The sequence below is a fragment of the Salvia splendens genome, chromosome 7 (genome assembly GCF_004379255.2).
Source record: "Salvia splendens isolate huo1 chromosome 7, SspV2, whole genome shotgun sequence".
Taxonomy (NCBI): domain Eukaryota; kingdom Viridiplantae; phylum Streptophyta; class Magnoliopsida; order Lamiales; family Lamiaceae; genus Salvia; species Salvia splendens.
In genome coordinates this window covers 29,545,268-29,553,068 of record NC_056038.1, presented here as the reverse complement: position 1 = coordinate 29,553,068, position 7,801 = coordinate 29,545,268, and the positions used below count along the sequence as shown (strand labels likewise).

The 7,801-nt window shown below is 38.6% G+C and overlaps 1 pseudogene; it reads right to left on the bottom strand.

Moving 5' to 3' along the window:
• Window positions 1–534: 534 nt before the first annotated feature.
• On the bottom strand, window positions 535–6,311 carry LOC121741972 (annotated as a pseudogene).
• Between the last annotated feature and the right edge of the window lie 1,490 nt (window positions 6,312–7,801).

The following is a 7,801-nucleotide window of genomic DNA, read 5'->3' as shown; positions in this document are numbered from 1 at the left end:
AATAAGACTCTTATTGTGGGACAAACTGAAATGGCAAAACATGACAGTCATTGTGGGACAGAAGGAAGGAGTATCAAACATTAGTAGTAATTCATCAATGATTTATTTATATTAATTGGACTTAAGTTAAAATTTTTAGAAAAGCTTAAATTTTTTGTAGCCCATATAACAAATTGATTGGCCCAAATTTAGATTCCTACGTACCCAAAACAAAAAAGGTTTAAAGGCATAGTTTTATTAGAGCCTTCTTTTAAAATTTTGGTATCCACTTCACCACTTATTATCTCAGTTTTCTAAGCCATCATATCATACACTGACATAATCTTAAACTGAATAGTATCTACCAAGACTAAATCTTTTCCACCTCAAAATAATAAATTTATGTTTTTTCGCATTTAAAATAGTTTGCGCTGCTATCACACTATAATGGCAATTTATAATACTTCGATCTGTCTTTTCCAATCCAACTACACTGGCGTAGTAGTCATCTTTCCTTTCGTGAGAATGGCATGTGTGCTTAACAATATAGCAATCTCCACTGTAAAATTTACCAAAATCTTCACTAGGCACAAAGTTTTGACGCACCAAACCTGGAATGTACAAATAAACAACATTTCCGTGTCATAAACAAACTAACCCAACCTGAGGAGCAACCATAAATAAATAGCACAAGACTACATGAAATATTTGAAAAAGAACCTTGTAAGAAATTACATCTATATATATGCAGAGAAGGAAGAAATAGCTCTATTGCAGTTTCGAACCATCTTTATTCTAAAAGAAGCAGATTTTGCTTACTAATCTGCTTCTGGATTAGAGAAATTGAGCTATCAGCTCCCCATTCGTGGCATTCTCTTCTTTATACCCTCATCATCATCAGTGTCGCCACCATCACAATCATCAGTGTTTGATGTAATACCATAGGATGTCTGAACACCGTGGCGCTTCTTGTAATTATGTTCATCCTTTCGGTCTGGATGTTGGTCTTCATCACCTCTATGATTTGGCGCCAGATGCATAATATCATAGGATGTCTGAAGACCGTGGTGCTCCTTGTAATTATGTTCATCCTTTCGATCTGGATGTTGGTCCTCATCACCTCTATTATTTGGCGCCAGATGCATAATATCATAGGATGTCTGAATATGTTCATCCTTTCGATCTGGATGTTGGTCCTCATCACCATGATTTGGCACCAGATGCATTTGTGCTGGTGATCAACGCATTCGTGTGCAGGGGAGGGTTATTTTCGCCTTCTGCAGTTGAATGACCATATTTTCTCTTCCAGGATTCTGCCAACAGAGAAAGAAATGGAATAGAAACTGAGCAGTTGATACATGTGATGCTTCTGGGTCAGAATTAGTCAGAATGAGAGATTTCAGATTTCACAAATAACTACTTTTTCTGATAGGTTAGCTGCCTTGCCTAATCTTTCCCTTATGGCTGCAGCATTCATAGTTCCACTACTTGTTTGAGCAATAAATAGCAAGTCCTTGTACATTTGAGCAGAATGTGGAACTCCTGCACCATCCATCCACTGCATCACCTGCATCAAGTCATGTTCCAGTTATGATGATTGCTAACACCAGAAAGAGCTCGTGTTGGATGGTTACAAGCTACAAGATATCATCATGGAGAAAGGATCTTCTGTAGATATTTTATGTAGTATGATTAAAGTTAATTTGTAGCATTTCCAAGGGTGTATTCACAAACCTTGAACAAGTTTAGCACCAATTCAATAACAGCCAACGAAGTAAGAAAAAGGCTTATAAAATTTAGGCAAAATCTGGATATCAGAGCAGCAGAAGAATTCTGAGTAACTTTGAAGTTATTACCTCAATATATTTTCTCCAATTCCCAGCAGCTAAAAGATTCTTCAATAATACTGCATAGGTAGTCGAGTCAGCTTCTCCACGTGATGAAACTATCTTCAGGAACAGCTGCAGAAGTGATGAGAAGGAAGAAATCAACAAATTGTCGACTTGATTGACTAGATCTGGCTGTATCTTGTGACCAGAAAGGGTTAAATAGAAATGTTTCTAAGATTCTGCTGCCCACCCTTGTCCAGTATACACATGCAATACGACAAGTAGTGGAGGAGTAGTCCCGCTACAATTACCTTCATCATGGTGTCAATCTTTCCTACTTTTCCGAAAGAATGAAGAAGATGGTTCAGAGTTCCAACCGAGATACTAGGAAGAGAAGTTCCCATCATTTCGATAACTTCAGTTAAGGTCTTCCACTCACGCAAGCTTCAACAAAAGTTATAATACTAAGTTTCTTGGAACAGTAACGTCATAATAAACCCAATGGTATTCATATTCGGGACATACATGGTACAGGCAGAAACCATTTCAAATAACACTGCATCAATATAAGGAATAACTTTCTCTCTCATAAGCTCGGCAAGAAGCAAGGCTTTGCCTGGTTGAGACCCTCGGTTGAAGGCTCTCATAAGGGCTGCACAAGCAACTGAGTCGGGCTGGACATTATTAAGCTCCATTTCTTGAAACACTGCCAAAGCTTCCTCCCAGTGTTCTGGCAAAAAAAATATATTACAAGCTAAGACTACTTTCTTAATCTGCACTTTCACAATCGAAAAACTTAATTGGACTCACCAGCAACACTATAAGCATGCAGCATAGCCGTATATGCAATGACATCTGGTTGCAAACCATCTTCTTTCAACATGTTGAACATTGACTCGGCTTCAACAAGTTGACCCTGAAAATAGTGTTAGAACTGGAGAAAGAAGAAAAGGGGAAATAGGACTTAATACATATATTCACATTATGAATATAAAAGTATACCAATTAATACTTGCCTGTCGACTATATGAGCATATTGCAGAAGAATACACCTCTTTTGACAGAGGAATATTCATATCCCTCATTTCAACAAGAAACTCTAGTGCCTCACTGTACTTTGACATCTTGCAACAGCCACTTATTAAAATATTATAAGTAACAGAATCAGGTTTAACTCTCTTTTCCCTCATGTTCCTGTATAGACCCAAAGCTTTCTCATATTCCCCAACATTCATATAACTTCCAATAGCAGAGTTGTACGCAATGGTATTCAATTTTATGCCTCGCAACTTAGCAGCTTTTAGTACGGAATCAATCTTCACATGTTGGCAGCAATGGCCACAAGCTGCCAACAATGTACTAATTGAAACAACATTTGGTTGTAGACCGGCTTGCTCCATTTAACGCAGCAGATCCACAGCCTCAGCTAGAAATCCATTGGATCCATAGGCATCAATCAGAGCATTGTAAGTCACCAAATTTGGTTTGCAATTGTTTTTCCTCATCAGATCAAATACTTCCTTGGCCTTCCACGGTTGTTCTGATCTTCCAAAAGCGTTGAGTAAAGAAGTGAAGGATACAACATCTGGGAGAAAGCCATTCTGTTTCATCTCACTAAAAACTGATGATGCCTCTTCGCTCAGACCAAGTGAGGCATATGCCCCAAGTAATGCATTATATGAGACAATATTAGGTTTCAGACCTCCTGCAACCATTGTGTTGAAAACTGAATGACAATTTTCAACCTGCCCGCAGCTAGAGTACATATGCATAATACTTGTATAAGTCACAATATCAGGAGAACATTCTGATCTTTTCTGTCTCATTCCATCGAAAACTTTAATAGCTTCTTCATAATTTCCCAGTTTAGCTAGACAGTGTATCACAATATTAAGTGTTGTAGTGTCAGGGCGAACATGGGTACTCTTCATTAGCTCAAAATAAGAAAGTGCTTTTGCATACTGTGATCCAGTTTTATACGCAGATAAAATGATATTGTGAGTTACCAGATCAGGCCCAACTCCATTATCTGTCATCTTCTTACAGAGTTTCAGAGCCTCCCTCCAATTACCACTTGATCCGCATGCATTAATCAGATTGTTATAAGTTGATCTACTTGGAGGAATCTGCAGATGAAATAGGTCTGATAAGGCACCACCAGAAAACATTATACATGAATTACAGAAAGTGAGACAAGTTCAAAAATACATGGAACTGATTAGCAACAGTCGGAAATTTGTCTTTATATTAGCTGAGACATGTTGTTACCCTTCATTTTGAATACTTAAGGCCATCTACAAAGAAAAACATGAAGCCTTGGAAACCATGACATGTGGAGATATTGATTGTAAGCCAGCAGCACTTTTTGACTCAATGAATGTTAAATCTTATAAAGAGTAATGATAGTAGGTCCGTCAGAATCAATTTTCCGTCCTTTTCTCAAGCAAGTAAATATTTGGCTGCTATATTTTTTGTTAAGGAAGACTAACTTAATGGAGATAGATAGATGATAAGAGTGAAAAAGACTGAGGAATCTCACATAAAAACCAGAAAGACTGAATATGAAGTAAAAATGTGAAGACGTACAGCAGCACGAAGCATGTCTTCCATAATATTCATTCCCCACCGCCATTGACCAGCACGCCCATGAGCATGAATGAGAGAATTGTAGGTTTCAACATCAGGCTTGCACCTAGAAGCAATGGGACAAGATCAACATGAGAATTGCTTTAATGGAAATAAAAGTGGGAAAGAAAGAAGATCGAGACATGAATCGAAAAAAACTGCTTCGGCAACAGAGGGTATTAAGTATAAACAACCATGGAGAGAATGAGCATACCTCCAATTTTGCATCTCAAAAAATAGGCCACGTGCCTGGTCAACACGATTATGCCTTGCATGCAACCTAATCATCATGTTGTAAATATCATTTCTTGCACAGTAGTTTTTTTGGTTCTTCATCCAATTAAAAACTTGGATGCTATGCTCTATACAACCAGTGTTGGTAAATTCCTGAATAGAAAAAGGACAAAATCAAAGCTTCACTAAAAAATGCATCAGCAGTAAAAAGAAAATACAAAGATTAACAAAAATTGCTTCATAGGTTGGAAGGCGGATAGCACATACGATATTGCAAATATTAGTTCAAAGTGTTAAGAGTGAGGCATATCTTCATAACAAAGAATTCCTTAGGTGTTAAAGCAAACAAAAGGATAAAAGGTTACATAAAAAAGTTCTTTGTCCAGAAATGCAAAAAACAAAGGACCTATAATTTGAAGCATGCACATTGATTCCAGCCCTAGCCTCTTCATCATAAATCCAAAATTACAATAGACATACAAACATCAGCATTTACTCGTCAAATGTCCTAACTAATCAAGTAGATGTATAATAAAGTGAGAATCTGATACCGTAAACTTAATTTATGTTATTCAAACTCATTCAATACCTTGATAAATCTGTAAACAGAATTAAATGCAAAGTATATATAGCAACAGTAAGAGATGGTGCAGCAGCAAAACACACATTCGGTGAGAAAAATTTACCCTAATGAGAAGCGGAAAATTCTTCCCCGCAAAGCGGCCGGCCCACCGGTTGAGCACGCTCTCGATATCTTCCCAGTGGTGAAGCTTAAGAACCATGTCGACCACCTCCGATAGGCTCCAGTCCTTCTGAAAGTGGTCGCCCTCCACCCGCAAACGATTTCTTTTGGGGAGGTCGGACTTCCTGAGGCCGGAGATGGAGGTATGCAACCTATGGGTCCCAGCATCGTAGTCTACTTGCGCCTGCTTAATTTCCTTATATGGGTCGGAATTCTTCAATTTGGAGCAATGGATTGTTGATGTGGTGGTGTTTGGGGCGGGGTGAGGTCTCTTCCGGTGGTGGAAGAGGGGCTGGTGATGGTACAAGGTTGCCATCGCAAATTTTTGCGGCGGTTACAACTCCATAACATAAGCTTCCAAAATCATATTTACACCAATCAATTAGCGTAATTCTAAACTCAATTAAATACATCAGACTAAGTTCTCTACTTGATCCCAAGGTCTTAGACCAATCATGATTCTTCTCCAAAATTCTACTTTTATTTTCAATTCATCTACAATTTACAGGTTATAGACTAAATTAATGACCAGACCAAACCAAACAATTAGAACAAACCCACCAAGGCAAGTACTGATCGGTCCTATTCATTCCTTTCACAAGAGTCTGAATTCATCCATTTTAATTCTGAAATTCAAGCATAGACGATAACATAAGTGAGTTAGGATCAGCTGTTACCTTAATTTCACAAGCTTTGGGATTGGAGGTGTTGAACTTTAAGCTTAAAATCCCCTTTCCATGGAATTAGAAGAGAAGGAAGATGGAGATAGGTCACATGGGACAGAGGAGGCCAGCGGCGCAGCGACGTCGTGACGGGTTCACGTGATAAAAGAGAGCCGAGTGACTGGATGGAGATGCTATCCCCTGTTGGTGTGCGTGAGAGAAAATCTAGAAGAAGACGGACCTTTTCTGGGAAAATCAGGTTTATAGGGCACTCCACCCTTAAAATAACCAAAATGTACCTATTTTGTTATCTATTCCATATATGGGAAAAACGCCAATGATACTGGCGTGTTTATAAGTAAAAACGCCAACACAGTTGGCGTTTTATAGAGTCATCGTATTTGAGGCTTATTTTCTACAAATACAGTTATATTAAAACGCCTTTGGGGTTGGCGTGTTTATTATAGTAGAAACGCCGAAGGGAACGGTGTGTTTATCAAACGACGCCAACAAGGATGGCGTTTACAATTAAAATACGCCAACACGAGTGGCGTTTTACAATCAAAAGACGCCAACACAAGTGGCGTTTTACGTGTTTTCACAGACCTGATATAGCAGCCTCACCTCCCCCAAATCGCGAAAAACACACCACACACTTCGCGAAAACACAAAACAGCGCCTCTTGTTGCGAATTCGCCCTCCTCTCCGTGATTTCGCCCTCCATTCATCAATCGGTGCTATTCTTCCCCAAATTCATATATTTTCTTCGGTTAGTATTATCTTTTACATTATTAGAGTAATTGTTGGATAGTTAGCTAGGGTTTGTAATGGGTTGTGAATTGAGTTGAAATATTATGAATTTTGGATTGTTTGAATGCCGTTGTTGTTGATTATTATGTTGCATTGTCTGGGTTTAAGTGAATTTGTGTATAATTTTGATTATAAACCTAAACCTAGGTTGTTATAACTTAAAAATTGGGCAAATTGATTTGGTTTATGTGGGTTTTTGTTGATGTATAGTGTTTAGTTTGAATTGTTACTTTTGTGTATATTGTTAGGTTGAAATTGAAATTGTTAATTGAAATTGTTAGGTTGGGCAAATTGAAATTGAGCAAATTGAAATGGTTAGGTTGGTGTAGGTGAATTGTGAATTGTGAATTGTGAATTGTGAATTGTGTTATAATTTTGAATGTGCAATGTTGTGTAGGTGAATTTGTGTATTGTTTAATTTGGGTTGAGGACTAATGTGTAGGTAAATTATGGCATAATCTTCAACTTCTCGTCGTCGGCTTGCATGTGGTCTTACGGATCCTTCTGTATTGTATTTTCAGAGACAACACGTCTCTAATAGCATATGGGTAGGAGTTCTATCCGAAGACATACGCTGCCGACGATATGAAGGAATAATTTGGAAGGTTCCCATACATCACCATGTTTTGACAATAGTGGACCATATGGGGTTCGCCGGTATATTGAGGTGTGGTCAACCAAAGGACATTGACCACCATCTTATCACCGCTTTGATTGAACGTTGGAGGCCAGAGACTCACACGTTTCACTTTCCAGTCGGTGAAGCGACTGTGACATTGGAAGACGTGGAGGTCTTATGGGGCCTCAAAGCTGATGGAGAGGTTGTGACGAGTTACCTCCCCCCGACGGATGTGGGATATTGGAAGGACAGGTGCCTGGATTTTCTAGGATTCATACCGGACGCATCTGAGTTGAAAGAA